The sequence below is a fragment of the Centropristis striata genome, chromosome 2 (genome assembly GCF_030273125.1).
Source record: "Centropristis striata isolate RG_2023a ecotype Rhode Island chromosome 2, C.striata_1.0, whole genome shotgun sequence".
NCBI lineage: Eukaryota > Metazoa > Chordata > Actinopteri > Perciformes > Serranidae > Centropristis > Centropristis striata.
The window spans coordinates 15,103,791-15,121,931 of record NC_081518.1 but is presented as its reverse complement, the minus strand read 5'-3'; the positions used below and the strand labels follow the sequence as shown (position 1 = coordinate 15,121,931).

Sequence of the window (18,141 nt, the reverse complement as noted above, 5' to 3'; positions counted from 1 at the left end):
ACCCCACGAGTCGTGGTCACGAGAAGTGAATTATTTGGGAGTGTAATGTTGCCATCTAGTGTTCAGGATGGATGCATTTGCAGAAGGAGCCGTTTTGTTCATTTTTATTTCAGCTTTAACTTTACAGCATATTTCATGAATGGAATGCACCAAACAATGTTTCACAACAGAAATCCCAGTGTAAAACTGGTAACATTACCATTGCTGAGATAAAATAATAGAATTTTGAATGTACATTGTCATATTTCATTTCATATTAACAGAAATATCTGTATAAAAAATTCAACAAAATAACAAAAAGGAGATTATATACCATATATCTTCAAAGTTTAGGCATATTAAAGCTGTAATTTATTTTTTTTACAATTTGAAAAAAGAAAACCAGAGAGAGCTGTGGTGACACGATCTAACCCAACAATTAAAGGGGAGTTCTAGTTCTAGTTTCAAAACAAAGTAAAACAAGAGCAACTGAAAAGCACCGAATAGAGAGGAATTAAATGAAAACTGGTTTGATTTCTATGTATCTATACTAGGATAGACAGTATCTTAACCCTTTTCTCTAGTGTGGAGGTAGCTTCCTTAAAAAAAACCTAACACCAGTTACACACAACAGCAGCAGAAGCCATCTCAAAGCAAGACACAAAGACAGACAGACACAACAAGGTCTTTCATTCGTATGTAACAATGGCAACATATCAAGTTTAAAGCTCAATTACCACCTATGTGTTACCAATTCTCGAAAAAATGTTTTGTTTTTTCTCTGGGGATCTGTAAAATGTTGCCCAGTTCCTAATTTTGGCATGACGTGAGTTCTGGTACACAACAAAGATACAAATCTTGTCCTGGGGAAGTGTTTATACATCCTCCTATACCTGTGTTTGCAACTCCACCCACCCAGACACCCACTCACTGTTTAAAACGGATCAGATGGGCTTTGTGGTCACCATTTTGGTTTCCTGCCCTTGCTCAACTCAACCTCTCAAAAACAACTCAAACTTCTTCTACCTCGACAACATAAAATGACAAATTATTTTCTTATTAATTCTAGTATACTTGTGGCATTTAGGCCAATCAGGTGACACCTTGGCTATGAGGTAACTGGCCACAATTGGAGTAAAGTCAATGGCGGTAAAACAGAAGATAAAAGACGGTGGCTGATACAGGTTGGCGGCTTTATTCGTCGTAGTCCCTTCTTGGCTTGTTGGCCGGCACAGCTGGTCTGTCACGGTCACGGTCATCATAGGGCTCATCATAGCGGTCGCCATCATCACGGTGGCGGTCCCTGCGGTCATCATCATAGCGGCGGTCATCATCATAGCGGCGGTCATCATCATAGCGGCGGTCATCATCATAGCGCTCATTGCGGTCACTGTACTTGTCACGGCGGTCGGTGTAGTCACTGCGGCGGTCGTCGTAGTCACTGCGGCGGTCGTCGTAGTCGCTGCGGCGGTCGTCATAGTCTCGCTCACTACGCTCCTCGTAGCGGTCATTGCGTTCACTTGGGCTCCTCACACTGGAGTCATCATAACCGCCACCATCCTCAGCACGCCCACCCTCACCATTCCTAGCTGGCTCTTTGTCGCTGTACTCGCCCTCACGGACTCTGGAAAGTGAACACATAACAGTCAGATGTTTGTTACAGACCAATTTACTGTTTACCAACAATGACGACCGATTTTGTGAGCGGAGCCTAATTGGTGGCAGAAAGTAACAGTTAGCTAGCGGTCCCAGCGCTGCAAGCGGTACAGCTGTCAAAATAATATGAATTGTCCAGAGGTTTTTCCTGATTATTTTCGTGATTGTTATCAAATGACAGATTATCTAACAGGTAGTAAAGGGACAACAAAGCTCCATGAACCATTTGCTTTATTTACGGAGCCCACTAGATGGCGCTCTTTCTTCAACAATGAGACTTCCTGACCCGTATTCACTGTTGGAATGGTAAAGGGCCCAAAATAGCATTAAATGGCCATAGTTTGAGTGGTTGAACATCAAGATTTGCTGCTACTATGTATGTTAATGTTACTTTAAGTTGGCAGAAAATCAGAGGGAAACAACTACTATTAATGACAGATCTATGAAAACAATAAAGAAATAGAGAGAAAGAGAAGAATTTCAGGGGTAATGATGTCTGGCTGTGCCATTGGATGTCTTAACAGAAATAGTAAAAACAAAAAAAAACTGTCCTTCATTCTTATCGATTACTGAAATCATCTGAAATTGCTAATTTCATACATACACATAGCTCAACGTTTAAAAGCAGTGCGGCTGCAACCTGTGATTATTCGCTACATTACAGCAGGAATTTGAAGTCAACAATAGCTCTAGACAGTCACATATGCAATTAAGTCCGTTTAATGGCTCAACAAATACTTTTTTTTTTGATGAACGATGAAAAAAAAAAGGGAACTATTGTAATCAGCTTATGCCTTTAAAAGGTGTTACACCTGTAATAACCTGCTGTGTGTTCCTGCTGAATTTCCCTAATGGAAATTTCCAACCTCCCAGTTCAACTGGTTCAACCAAGTTCAACCTCAAAATCCAAGATGGCTGCTCTGAGGGTCAACGGAAGGGAAAGGTGCAGTCATACACTCTAGTTGTTATAGACTGGTATTGTTAATGGTGGCTAATTTGACGAGAGCAAACCTCACTTCCTCCACCGCGTGAAATAAAGGTTTTCTGACTTGTTGCACTGGAATGCAGTAAACTCAGGTGTGACATCATTCCTTGTTGGAACGCAGCAGATGAGGTTGTATTTTTACAGTCTAGACTCCCTCCATGCATGTAATCCTGTCAACAGATACGACTCAGTGATGAGATGGTATGTTGTCTGTCTTTAACCTCACAAACGCTCATGCTGCTTGTTTTTTTATTCACATAAAAAAGTATATTTTTATTCCGGCATCGGTTTCAAAAATCCCATATCAGTCGCGCTCCAAACACAAAAAGGCAGTATTATACAATCAGAGGGAACAAAGTGAAAATATCTGATGTAATCTTGAGTTGCAGCTTCTTTGTGGTTTCATACTGAAATAGGAGATTTTTGGGGATCTGTTTTGGTGAATCATTTAATATAAAGAGGAAGTAAAACTGATTATGATGTAACAACAGCTGGTAAAATTCCTTTTTTTTTACATTGTGGTTATTGAGTATTCTATTCCTCAAACTGTATTTCATTTCAAAAACGACCTAAAAATAACTTTTCTGTTTCAGTCCTGCTGTGTCGGATCATTTCTGAGCTATATTTGACCCTGTGGCTATAAATAAGTGTCTTTGACCTCCTTAATTTAACTGTGACAATCGTTTTTTTCCTGCAAATAAAATGCTCTGTAAAAATAAAATACTTTGGCCTCTAATAGGAAGTTTCCTGGTCTGCCTCTTAACATAAAAGCCCTGATATGTTCGATCACACGCTCATTTATCTCTATGAAAGTGTCGTATCTGATGTTCACGTGTTTACATCACAACTTGTTCATCAGTGTATGTAAGCAAGAAACACTTTACCCCATGGCGTATTCATCCGGTTTTTTCTTCTTCTTGCAGCAGCAGCAATAGATGATGACGATGAGTGCGATCCCCCCGACCAGAGCGCCGATGACCCCACCAATGACCGCTGTGGAACCAAGGCTTATGGAAGCTGGGAGAACAAGTTGGGAGAAGAAGAAAAAGAAAAGGATGCACATTATAATGCATTGTTGTAAAGACTGTTTACTGTGAAGACTAAGATTGCAGACTATTAATGAGAAGCTGCTATTAGAAGGTTTGTCTCACGTGGCATGACTGCGAGGGTGATGTTGCAGGTAGCAGAGCGGATCTTGTTCCTTGAGGTGCAGATGTAGTATCCTGATGTCTCTTTGGAGATGTTGTATAGAGACAAGATGCCTCCCTCTGAAAGACAGACAGACAGTCACATTCACACATCAATTCTGTCATTCTTTTACTTTTTTATTGTTTTACTTTATAGATTCCTGCCCATAAAAAATAAAAGGATGCTCAATCAGAGCATGTTGATTGACACACAGTCCAGGCAGGAAACAAACTGCAGATGGGGGCTGTCAGAAAATGTTTTTAACCACCTAAACGATGGCCCACCCTTAAAATGTTATTACTGTTTGGCTGTTTGCACCACCAGGTTTCTCGTCTCTATTTTCAGCCTGTTCAAAATGTCTTCCTCTGTATATTCTGGTTCATAAAATATCCTTTTGTCTCCATATTGAACGGCATTTCATCGTTGTTGTCATAATCACTCATTTTTACTTTCTTGTAATTGTTGTCTCTGACAAAAACTAGCGACTGGATTTTGACCGAAATAGCTGATCTGTGGCAACCTCAAAACATATTAGTGCGATTACATGTAGGAACATGGAAGTTCGGTTGAAAAAAAGTAGTGCCAAATGCGACATCTGTGGATAGCAACAAAAATCGGTGTACATATCATTAATATAGCCTACAAATTAACGGGTATAACTTTTTTAGGGTGGTCCTTTATTTAGGTCGTAAAAATATGTTTCGTGACAGGCCCCGCTGTTTGTTAGCACCTCATACAACCCCACCTCAAAAAATCCAAACTAGCCCTTTAACAGTGTTAATTGAAGGAAACTGGAGGGTGGGTGTTGTGCTTTTGCAACAAAGATGTGGGTCCGGAAAGAGTTTTTTCTGGTAACCATCGTATAAAACACACAAAATAGAGCATGTCCTCCTTTTCTGATCAGGGCCCCATCACTCCACTATAACTTTACATAATACAGTTGTTTACTGCAATATTAATGTTCTGAATGTTGTATACAGCCCCTTTAAATGTTCATATCAACATTAGTATTGGTTTTTCCTCAACATGGGCGTTGGTCAGCTTAAACATTAGAGAAAAAGCCCACCTTTTTTTTTGGCAGAGCCCAGTAAGTGCCCCTAAATTCTTATAGATTTGCGAGCTCTACAAACCAACAGGTGGTTAACTTTCAGCTAAAACATCAAGCTTTGATCAGATTTTTACTTGAAAGTTGCCTCGTGACGGACCTTCATTTTCCAACTTAATTTTTCTTCACAGGTGATTTATACATTTCCAAGATTAAATGTCTTAAATGTCAGTAACAGAAACTTACTGTCGGTGGTTCTTGGTGCTGGTGCACGAGGCGTTTTGCGGACATCTTGACTCTGCCACGAATAAGTGGGTGGCGGGGAGCCTTCCTCAGATTTACAGGTCAGATTGATGTTCTGGCCGTACTCAGCCTTTCCCTGGAGCTCACAGACAGGCTTAGATGGAGCAACTAGAAAGGTAAAGGTGAGACTTGTCCTTAAAAATAGTCATATGTTGAATGTAATCATCAATCTGCACAGTCAATCTCTGTAATGTAAAGCAAATATGAATAGCAAACCAAACACATACGACTTATTTTCTAGTCATTATTATGGTGTTGTTGTTATGTTGATGCCATCTGATAACAGGAAGATAACTTTTTGATGATCTACTTTCACATGTCAAGGTGTTTGGTTTTTGCACTTTACACTACAAGCATGTTGTAACGCTTTAAATTAAAGAACAATCAAATGTTAAACATGACACTGACTGAACTTTAACGTCCTAAATAGTTCAAGTTGAAAACCTAATTTTATGCTAATGGGAAAACCAGAAACAAGATGCAATATGCAACTCTTTTCTACCACTTTAACACAGGATATTCAGTGTTAGGATTACTGAAATACTTGCAACTATAGTTTAACTGCATTTTGCATAGCCGACTTGCAGTACAACTCCATTTGTATTTGCATAGAGATTTAATTAATTCATTTACTTAACATAATTCAATTACTTTTTGCTATTTTTTGAGTAGTTAACAACTGAAACTACAAAATCTTTTGGACCATAAAATAGAGGGGATTTATTTGCTTTAGTTTTCAATTTTTGTACTGCCTTGATTTTTCATTTTTAAAACTAGATTTGAATATATTGGTTGTCTTATGTATTAATTATAGCTATTAGCAAACAAATGTTCAGAGAGGTTTTTGCATACAACCCTTGTCTAAAAACAGAATGTGATCATTATGTTAATCTTTTGTGACATATATATTATATGTATATAATGAATTATCTGTGAACAAGTGGCAGTTTTTGTAATAAATTTAATTCAATGGCATTTATTTTTTTTGTTGGCATGTGATTTTTTTTAAATGATTATATTCTGTTATAATCTTGCATCACATGTACTTTGTCAATTTGATCGAGGGTAGCTTTGTTGTGGTTCAACGTCTTCCAGTGTAAAGTTATTGGTAGCTTTCAAAGTAGCTTCTCCGACACTGCAAATATTTCTTTGAAAAAAGTAGAAATGTTACCCAGAACCACCACGCGGGCAGTGGCAGCTGTCTTGCCCTCATCGTCTAAAGGGACCTGGACACGACACTCAAAATGCTTGTTGTCTTGCAGTGTGATTTGGGACAGTTTCAGGCCGACTTTTCCCGTGGCAAGATCCATATCCAAGCTCACCCGTCCTTCATACGCCCTCTTGATGTCAAGAATATCACTACTGGAGTAATAAGTGAGGATCAAAGCCTGTTGGACAACAAGACCATCAGAGAAACATTAACAGATGAAGAAGACACAGTTCTCCTGATTGATAGAAATCAGAGAATCTCACTCTCAATCAATCATGCACATACTGAATATAAACATATTGTAGAAGTCTCACCTCTTTGGCGCCAGCTTCTAGACCCTGACAAGTCCATGTGATGACGGCAGATTTGGGGGGTAATGTTGAGCCTTGTTTGAGTGTAAAGGTGCAGGGCAGTGTGATGTTGTCACCCCTGGCATATTCATATATCGGCTTCGGGATGACCACGTTGAGAGCAGCAACACCTGACAACACTGTCATGGAAACAGATAACATTGATCATTACCATCTGGCTATAAGTGCCTGTCTTTTTCATTTTTTTTAAGTAAAATGTGGTGAAGTTAACATGTTAAACAGACAGCATAACAACGTCTTCACTGTGATGATTCAGCATCTGCACAGATAATCCATTACTCAACCCTGCCGCCCACATACACACACATCAGAGGCAACACAATTCTGTCATGTTTACCAGCAAAACAATTAGTCAATGGACAGAAAATAAATACCCAGTAGTGCTTACGACTGAAGTTGTTTAATCTCCTTTGGTGGAGGTATTCTCTGAGCTTGCCCCAGCACAAATGTGAAAACATATTCTAAATGGGTCAAACTCTTAGTTTTTAGTCAAAAGTTAATTTTTCTGATACTTTATCTAGTCTTTTCGGGCACATGGGAGGACTGTTTTGCAATAGACTTCATAGTGTTTTAGGAATAAAGAGCAGTCCCATGTGCCCAAAAACTAAATATATATAAAAGTGTCAGTATCTCAGAAACTACAAGGAGCACAGTGAAGTATGTTTTGTCTATTAAACCATGACAAGTTGAATATCAAAAAAATATGCAATGTTAATAATAAGCAAATATTTAACACAATGATATCTTTCTTGAGTTTTAAAAAATCCTGACTACTGATAAAGGTGTAATAGTTTATGTCTAGTGATAGATATTCGTCCAAAGTATCTCTGTACCAGATTTCAAGATTTCAGACCAAATTTTGTGGTATTTTTTTTTTACCATTCCTTATTGTACTAAGTATAGTGGTTGGGTATAAGTGTGTGTGTGTGTGTGTGTGTGTGTGTGTGTGCGTGTGTGTGTGCGTGCGTGCGTGTTGTCTGTCTTTTAAGCAAAAGAGGAAAACAACACAGGCTTCAGTTGTTAAAATGCCCTGGTTTTCTTATCTTCTACGGTAATAAAGTGAAAAACATTGAATATCTTTGGATTTTTCACTCTGTCACACAAACCGACATTTTAAAACGCCATGCTCTGACTGGGAACCAGCCATGGACACTGCACAGACTACATGCTTTAGGTAAGTAATTATATATATTTAAAAAAAGATAAAATAATTGCAAGTCTAACCCCTATTATAACTTTGATTGATTATCGCCCTTAATTTAAATTAAGTCTTGTGGTAAAGAAACCAAACCCATTCTATAAGGTTGCCTCTTTGTAAAAGAAAACAGGTCAAAAGCATACTAAATTTTAATTATGCTTATTTAAAGAGCTTCCACTATTTCAAACTTCTCCACAAACCAATGACACTGGTCACCTGCGTAAACAGGTCGCTTGGGCCTACACCGTTTCTGAATAAACAGGTGTGGCAGCTCGGTTAGGCGCAAAGGAAATAAATTACTTCTTGAAGGAAATAGGCTACTCACCCATACACAGCAGAATCAGTGTAGAAATCCTCCTCTCCATTGCCAACACTTTTATCTCCTCGAACTATATCACTTTTTGCCCTTTTTGTGATTAATTTCTCTAAAATGAAAAGGGGAAACGGTGCAGCCTAGATTGTATTTGCATCGAAACCCGACAACGACCAGAGAGAGAGATGCGCCCGATGGGTGCGCCTGCTGCGTTCGAGTGACTGACTGCGCGCACAGCCAATCACAGCAGCTCCTGCGGCTCAGGTAACATTCTTGATCCGCCCACCTTGCGTGTGTCGGCTTGCCCTCTCACCTCACTGCTCATGGATACCCGCTCCCTGACTTAGACAAGTTTTTTCAAGGTTTGTTTTTACACTGTTCGCTAATGTAACCAAATCCGTCACAATCTAATTCTTAATTTATCTTTGTCATATATGCCTAGTTCATGGTGTCACCAACTCATAATATTAATAACAGAAATAGCTTTTAGTATAAGTCCCATTACTATGTTTTAACAATCAGCCTTATGCTGCAAGAGAGAGGCGTTTAAGGACTGACAAAACCAAACACTTGGCTGTGGGTGGGTGGTGCGGCGAAAAACTGATGTGTGCTGTTGGAACAAGAGAAACGTTTTATCCTGTCAGACTGGTTTGACGAGGAGTTATCACCTCGAGGCACACACACAAACAAACGAAACAGAAAGAGAGAAACAACAGAAGAGCAAAGTGATACCAGAAACTAATTCAAAGCATCTCGTCCTCCAGTGATTAGAGTTTAAAATATTTGATTATGAGTGACTAAACACTATAACTTTGAGCCTCTTTGGCTCAGCTTTGAGTTGCGCTGTGTTGTTGTGTTGTACTACAGCGCCGCTCAGTGGATGTGACCAGAACCTGACCATCATCATGAAAATGCACACAAAAAAAAAAAAAAAAAAAAAAAAAAATATATATATATATATATATATATATATATATATATATATATATATATATAAAACAGAAAAAAAGTAAATAAGACAAAACAAAAAAGGTAGGCCCTATTTTAAGTCGTTAAAACTAGCCCTACCTGAACAAGAGTTAAATTATCCAATTATCCAACTGCATATTTGTAATAAATCAGTCAAGGAGAAAATGATTAGACCACGATTGTTTTCTTCAATTAATTGTTCATTTTAATGCCTGGTACAACTAAAGCAACAACAAAAATAGCCCATAAGAGTTTAATTTAAGAATTGATATCTAGTCATTTTCCATGGTTTTCTTGATATTGATTTTAGTTATTATCAAGAAAACCATGGAAAATATCTGGATATTAGCTTTTTTCCCATGACTGTATAACAATCTGAGTGGGGGAATTCTGCATAATGAGTACTATTACTCTGGATACTCATAGTACATTTTGATGCTGATACTTTTGTACTATTCCTTCTGTAAGGTTTTGAATGCAGGACTTTTACTTGTAGTGGAGTCATTTCACAGTGTGGTATTAGTGCTTTTAGCAATAAATCTGAATACTTCTTCCACCACTGGTTACAGCAGGACCACCTCATAACTCTATGTAATGAATGCACTGACACACAGAGCCCTCCTCCTAGTTGTTGTTAGCAGTTAATTTGTGTGATTTCTGTTTCATTCATCTGTTTCTAGTTCTCATGGATAGTTTGTGTCAGCTGTAACCAATGGCAACCACTTTAAAAAGAAGATGGCCTTAGTGCAGTGTAAGATGAGGTAAAGCCATTTAACTCATATGATTTTCCTCCCCAACATTAAGTAATGACACAACAACTGTTACGAACAAGTCTCTTATAAAAACGTAGAAAACACTGAAATGGAAAAAAAATACATCGTGACTACTCGCCTCATGTGGAACAACCTTCAAAAGCTCGGACATTTGGTCTCCCTGTCTAATTTTAAAGCACTTATAGGTTTAATGGAGGATGAATCATTTAGTACCTAATGTATTTGTGTATTTATGTAACTTTTAAGCTTCTGTCTTGGCCAGGTCTCCCATGGAATTAAAATCAACAGAACTTATCTGGTTAAAAATGAGTTAGATATGATAAAAATAAATCAAAACACAGAGCAATCGTTAATGCTTATGGCAACACCTGTCTTTGAGATTAAAAGCACAATGAGCAGGATTTCTTTGCTGCAGTTTGTAAACACAACATTCAAAGCTATCTCCTCTTTTCCAATGAGTTTATTGATCATCAGTCTGGTTAATAGCCATAGTTTTTGTCCAGACAGGAGAATTTAGTACACGGATACATGACACCAATTACAGTGTCATCCAGGCCACATCCAAACAAATCTTGTATACAGCAAAACAAAAAGAAAAGAGCAACAACAGGCAGAGGGCTGGCAGACAAGACATGTAGGTTAGACTTAATTGGTGACCCTCAATTGCCATAGATGTGAGTGTGAGCGGTTGTCTGTCTGTTCCCCCTTTTCAACAAATGCAGGTTGAGGGCCAGTCCGAAGTCAGTGCCTAATCTTGAACCAGTTATTTACATTTTGACAGCCAAAGAACAGGCTCTAGGCCAGAAAAACTGGTTCCAGATCAGCACCAACTCTTTGCTGGTCTCGAACCACGAACCACTTAAATCAGGGGCTGAGGGCGGGACTATCATGACCAACAAGACCAACTAAATTGTTTTATTTATTTTATTTGTTTAACTGCAATGAGATCGATACCAGGCAGTCAGTGCTAGGTAGCTAATCAGACCTAGCAGGCTTTCAGTGTTAAAAAGAATGTTAGCTGTCCATAGCAATCAAGATGAGCAGCACACATGTGTTGTACCAGTCATGTTTGGATGCCAATGTAGGCTCAGAAAGTAAGGAGCAACATTTGTAGAGAGATGATGTAATCCGTCAAGTTGGCGCTACTGTTTCTGGGAAAGCGGAGTCCTATACAGCAGTGACATGTAGTCAGGGGAGGCACGAGAGGCCGTGCCTCACCTGTCATCATGGAAAGAAAAAAATTTAAAATGAAAAAAATTATTAATATTTATCCAGTGATTTACACTATAAAGTTATTTTTTCAAATCTAACTCTTTATTCAAAATTGCTGAATTTTCACATTTACTGTTCAAATACTGAGAACAGACGTGTGGTGAGGCAGCAGCCAGGTGAGCCTCACCATGGATTGATCAATGACTCGGCTAACTGTGCTGCCATGCGATGCAGTGAGACCGTGTTGCTGTCTCTCTGTATGTTGCTTTTGAAATGTTCAAACACTTTTGCCATATGAACTAAATTTCCATAGCTTAGCTGATGTATATAATGTACAGTGTTTTTTTTGTCAACAACTGCATGTGTGTAACTTGTTTCTTGTGCTGAGCAATAAAAAAAAACAGCTGCGAAAAGGCACGACGTGAGGCAGCAGTTCTCCTGCATCCTGGTAGGGGGCACTCGTGAAGTGCAGCCTTTCGTTTATTTTATTATTTTTTACTTCTACAAACAAGTTATCAATGCTTTTGTTCAGAAGGAGCGGCGCATGGACTTTAATTATAAGTAAAGGTAAAACAATAATTACGTTTTTTTAATTAAATGTGCTTTTTGTGTGCAACCGTTTGTATGTGTAAAGAAAGCTGATATGAGATTTTAAACGTAACCCGTTAACTGCTGCCAATCAATTGGCGAATAAGCTACTCTGTAGGGTTCATATGTTGTAAATCTGATTGTGATGAAGTCAATGCCTCACCAGTTCACCGCACGTCACTGCTATACAGTGATGTAATGATGTGGCCCTCAAGCCTGTGGAAAAGCAAAGGTTTAGGTTTGCGTTGTTCGAATATGTGTCTTGTGCTCAGGGTGTAACCCGCCTCTCGCCCAATGTCAGCTGGGATCAGCTCCAGCCCCCCAGCCAACCCGAGTTTGGACTAGCAGTTACAGATAATGAATGAATAAATGTCTTTATTTTCATTTTAGACAGCGTCCAAACAGTAATGGAATCAGGGTTATATATCCTGCAGTTAATTGTGCAATTGGTTGACAGTTGATCCTGACAGAGAGACATTCATCTCTGGAACCTGAATCAAGTGAGTCGACTAAGGCAGAACCTATTGACCCTGCTGATGGGTCAATAGCTGATTTTAAAACTTGTTTAAATGTGTTTTCCTATGTGTGTATTAGGTGGTACTTTAGATTTTTTTCATTGTTTGTAAAACTGCATCAGAAATATAATATGTAAATACATTTTTAAGTTCTAAAGTATAATGTGTGTTCTAAAGCAATGCGTTTTAGTAAAATTAAATTCACAAAAAAAAGAAAAATATTATAATATACTATCTTATATTCTAGTTAGATAATAGTCTGAGGTAAGAAGTGTATATTGGAGGCATCAGTAATTAGTGTTAAAGAGGGGGAACGGACAAGAGGTTCAATAAGGCATTTTGTGACATACCACATTAGACACAAGGGACTGCAGCCATAGATAATTGTACTGTGTAATTCTGATGTAAATAGGCAGCAAGTGTGTGATCATAATGAGAGCATCATTAAACCTATTGCTTGATATTTACCTGACATTTTGTGTTTCAAGAGTACCCTTTTTTAATTTAATTGTATCTTCATAAAGCCAGAAGCCCTTTCATAAAGAGTGAAAAAAACCCATTTGTGTTTTTCCTCAAGCATGCACAGCTGTTTATATGTTATATGTCATATGTCATCCCCTCCTTCTACCTTTGTTTAACACTGAAACCAATTTCACCTCTTGTGCTTGGTATTCTTATCTCTCCTGCACATAATGACTCCAGACCTCACACGTCAGAAATGAACGGGGATTAGAGATGTTCCCTCTCCTTGGCTTATTACACGCTGCTGGATTACCGGTCGTTATTCTTTCTGTGTTCTTATTTGTGATGTCTGTGTTAAAGTACGTTTCGATGCATCTCCTCTTAAGGCTTTTTCATGGATCATTTCTCTGCCCAAGTGCCAGCTGATGGCCTGTCATCCCTCTTTCATGTCCGGTACTTGTGATGTTCCATTAACTGGAGAAGCCGAGACACAGAGCGGAGACATCACTCTCTGCGGGAGCCCCACATGTAATTGCTGGATGTGAATACACCAGGAGATCAGCTACATTCAGCCAATCAGCCTGTGAAAACACCACATCTCATAGCACTCACAGGAGCAAAATAACCGGCAGTTACTCAAAACGCCTCAGTAATCTAAAGCATTATACTAACCCTCTATTGCATTATTAACTAAACTTGATAAAAATCTATTTATGTGTTTTCTTGCCTCAGGGCTGGAGACAGAAACAATTACTTTAAATTTCTTCAAATTCGGTAGCCTTGGTATACCCATACTGCCTTGCATGCTCGAATTTCATTTCGAACCTCCAGGCAGTCTGGCAACCAGAGAGGTTTCTTAGCCCTGTTTTAGGGATCCAATCACAGAACGGGGAGGGACGGCAAGACGATGACGCGTACTACTCAGCACTTGGAAGCTTGTAGTTTTCTTACGGATCCAACATGGCTGCTGCAGACGCGAAACTCTCTTTAGCTGTAGACGGTGTTTCAAATAGTTTAGAGCGAAAGTTGAAAGGCGAAAGGTCTCTCGGCTATTAGCCGCTAGCGGCGCTAATAGCCCCGCTAATAGCCCCGGTTAGCCAGGCTACAAATTTGGCACAAAAATCCACTGAGATGCAAGGATGAACTGATTACATTTTGGAGGTCAAAGATCAATATGACTTCCTTGATGTGATATCTCAGGAATAACTGGAGGGAAATTCTTCAAATTTGGCACAAACCTCCACTTAGACTCAAAGATGAACTGATTAGATGTTGGTGGTAAGTTGATCACAACTCAAGAATTCATACGTTAATTATGACAACATTTCACACAAATATCTAATAGGATAAAATGGTGAAATTATGACATTTTATTGTTAGAAGGTCAAAGGTCAGTGTAAGAGCCATTTTGCTTTGATTGTTTGTTTGTTTGTTTGTTTGTTTGCGCCTCCCACCACCGGGTGGAGAAGAGCGCTCATGGGCTCTGACGTCATGAGTTAATATAAAGCACCGGTGTATGACTGATTGTTGTGAGATGCCCGAGAGGCACACAGTTTTTTGAAATGTGATGTGTTAGTTGGAAATATAACTTTATTTGTTTATGAAAGAAGTATACATTTGTTTTGAAACGTTACTCAACTCAACTCTCAACTCAACTTTATTTGTAAAGCAACCACAGCCGCAACAAAGTGCTGTACATAAACAAACAAACAAGAACAATAAAATAAATAAAACAGTAAATAAACACTTAAATAGTTTCATTGCACTAAAAACAAGAGCAGAGTCTCATACGAGGAATAAAAAAAGGTTTTAAGGTGAGAAAAATGGACAATGAGGAGGCTTGTCTGATTTAGGTCCATCTTAAAACCTAAATTTGTGACAGTCGGCCTTATAAAATCTGCCAGAGGACCCAAGTCTACAGGAGGGGTCTCACAACAGCCACAAGGGCCATCACCATCACTTCTGTCTTCTTTTCATTGAAATTCAGAAAGTTCAAGGCCATTCAGGCCTTGATGTCTTTGAGACAAGACAGGAGCGGTGTGAGGGAGAAAGCATCTTGTTACTTGGTAATAAACTCAGTTAATTGATATAAGGAAACTGGACATTTCATTTGTGCGTGTAAAACACTATATCTCATCATACTAGTGGCATCTTTTTTAAGAAGCAATCGGAATCGAAACAGAATAGCTATGAAAGTGTAATGTCAGCAATACTTTTCACACTTCTTTTACCAAACTTGTCTTACCAAATAAACACATTTAAAAAAAAGCATTCATTCATTCATTCATTCATTCATTCATTCTCCTTAACCAATTATCCGCACTCGGGTCGCAGGGGGCTGGAGCTGATCCCAGCTGACATTGGGCAAAGGCGGGGTACACCCTGGACAGGTCTCAGACTATCACAGGGCTGACACATAGAGACATGTCCTAAAGGCAGAGTCTTTGCTGCAGCGGCCCGGATTCGCTCCAACCTGTGGTCGTTTCCTCTCTCTCTCAACTTCCCTTCACTTCAGTCCCCATGTCCTGTCTAGATTCCAGCCTGTGTGATTACTGTCTCCGCCCAAATATGTTGCACCTGTATCTTATTGTCTCCTTCCCTCCTGTGTATTTAAGCTGCCTGTATATTGACCCTTGAGTTAGCCTTTCAGATTTGGATACTTTTGCTTGATTGTTGGATTGAGCTTTTGAACTCAGACTGAATAAAAATGTGGCAAAACGATGACCTGATCCCACCTCTGCCAAAAAGATTGTCATAATTATACCTTTTAGTACATCAGCATTGTGAGCATGTTAGCATTCTGCCATTAGCATTCAGCTCAAAGCAAGCACGGTGTCACCTCACTAACAGCCTGACAGAGCATGACTTGAGAGTGCTTTCGACTCTTAGTCTTATCCAGAAATCCATTGTGGTAACAGCAGTCTTCTTGATTCATCGATATTTTGAAACCACTCTTTCCATCTTCAGAATGACAGCAGGCTGCAGTCTATTTCAACACAGGTTGAGGACATGAGCTCTGAACAAGTAACAATTTAGTTCTTATCAATTGAAAACACAAACCTTTGAAAATCTTCTAGCAGCTTATGAAAACACAGACAACAAAAAAAGTTAAAATGCAATAAGGACAAAACAGTAGATATTAAGAAGCTGTAGTAGGATAAATGAAATACCTAATTTTGGCAGCAGCTAAAGCAAGAATGGATGATTCACTCTGATGGACTCAGTAACACTTGCTTTCCAGAAAATAAAGAAAAAATAAGTATTTCTCTTTCACTCCAGCAATCTGCAGTGATCTTTGGTTCCTGCATGAAAAAGGTCAAAGAACTCAATAGCGAATTGTTAAAGCCACTCAAAATAACAGTGCTGCAATTATATGTGCATCTCAGAGTGCATTCCTGTGTGTACATCCCACGATAATGGATTGTCCTATACTGTTTGAATGTCAACACTGAATGACATTATCTACGTCAAATCTCATATCAATGGGATTATTTTTGGCTGTTGTTACATTAATCTCCAAGATTTATCATTGCACCACCGTGATCCAGTTCTTGACCCTGATAAAAATGCACTTTAAGGGTGTCTTGTTAGCGTCTTGATTTAAGACAGTCACCATGTAATTGAATTTGGCCTTACTTGCATGTTATCCCCCATCATTATATCATCTCAGCTCTCTGTTGTCCTTATCTAATCAAGCAAACCTAATACAGGCACCGTTTTAAAGGGTGCAGCAGCTGTCCGCAAACAATGTGAAAGAAGTTGAGAGAAAACACAGGCTTACTAGGGAAATATGTCTGAATAACAAAAACTACCCTAAGATATAATCCATTATCTTTAACAGCTTACCCGAACTCAGGTCGCAGGGGGCTGAAATTGGGCGAGAGGCGGGGTACACCCTGGACAGGTCTCAGACTATCACAGGGCTGACACATAAAGACAGACAACCATTCACACCCTCATTCACTCCTATGGGCAATTTAGTGTCACCAATTAAATGTAAGCTGCATGTCTTTGGACTGCGGAACCCAGAGAGAATATGCAAACTCCACACAGAAGACCAGCAAAGATTCAAACCTGCGACCCTCTTGCTGTGAGGCAAGAGTTCTAACCACCACCCCACCGTGTCAACCCCTAAAATATTGTATTAATATTATTTTCAACTTTTACTGAGTGAAATATTTTAACCAACTTAAATACCCTTTTTTTATATTCAACATATATTCAATGTTTAAATTGACAAACTTTATTGTTTATTATAACTATACACTGAATGACACCTAAAACACTGATACACTGATGCCTGCAAAATGTTCCAAAAAAAGTTGGGACAGGGGCATTTTTCATTAAAGAAAAATTTCATTAAATTTGTTAAGCATTCAGGAATTTTGGCAAATATTTTTTTTCTTCACAATGCATCACACACCTGTGGCTCAGATGGTAGAGCCGAGCGGTCCCCCATTAATTGGAGATTTGAGTATCCTTGGACAAAATACTGAACCCACACATCAGTGGGTTCAGTATTTTTCGTCAGTGTTCGAATGAATTCCTGATTGTGGCAGGTGGCACCATGTAGGGTAGTGTGAATGTGTGTGAATGGGTGAATGAGCACTGTCTGTAGTGTTAAAGCTCTTTGAGTGGTTGCTCAGATTTGAACAGAGCGTCACAAGTGCAGTCCATTTACCATTTACGCTTTCAATGTCACAAAGGTCGGCAGAAGGGTCTGTCTACTGCCTGCAATCATTTCTTTCATGCTGTTGTAACTAGAAATAGCCGGGACATGCATGTAAAAGATGATGCCTGGATGGCAGCAAGAGTTGCTGTAAAACCTCAATAAATCACCCTCATAAATGTGACAAAATGTATGGCATATATGTTTTAGCGCAGCCAAAATTATGGAAACATTAAAAAGCCAAAAATGTCCCTTTGTGCCCAAAAGGTTAAGGGACAACCCTTGAGCATCAACATGTAAGGGACAAGGCTGAAAACCAACATTGGATTCCTGTGACCTTCAATCCCTCAGTACGCTGTATTAAAACCAACATGATTGTATAAAGGACACTTCTACATGGACTCAGGACACTTTGGAAAGCCTATGTCAGTAAACACAGTTTGTCGCTGCATCTACGAATGAAAGTTAAGACTCTCTAATGCAAAGTGAAAGCCAGATATCAACAACTTTAGGAAGCGAGCCAACATCTCTGATCCCAAGCTCATCTGAGATGGAATGAAGCAAAGTGGAAAAGCTGGTGGTTTGAGTAGTGAACATTTCAGATTGTTCTTGGAAATCATCAACATTGTGTCCTCAAAGCTGAAGAGGAAATGGACTGTCCAGATTGTTACCAGCACAGTTTGAAAACCAGCATCTGTGATGGTA

At 39.0% G+C, this 18,141-nt stretch overlaps 1 pseudogene; it reads right to left on the bottom strand.

Moving 5' to 3' along the window:
* Nucleotides 1-97: 97 nt before the first annotated feature.
* On the bottom strand, nucleotides 98-8,364 carry LOC131981509 (cell surface A33 antigen-like; annotated as a pseudogene).
* Between the last annotated feature and the right edge of the window lie 9,777 nt (nucleotides 8,365-18,141).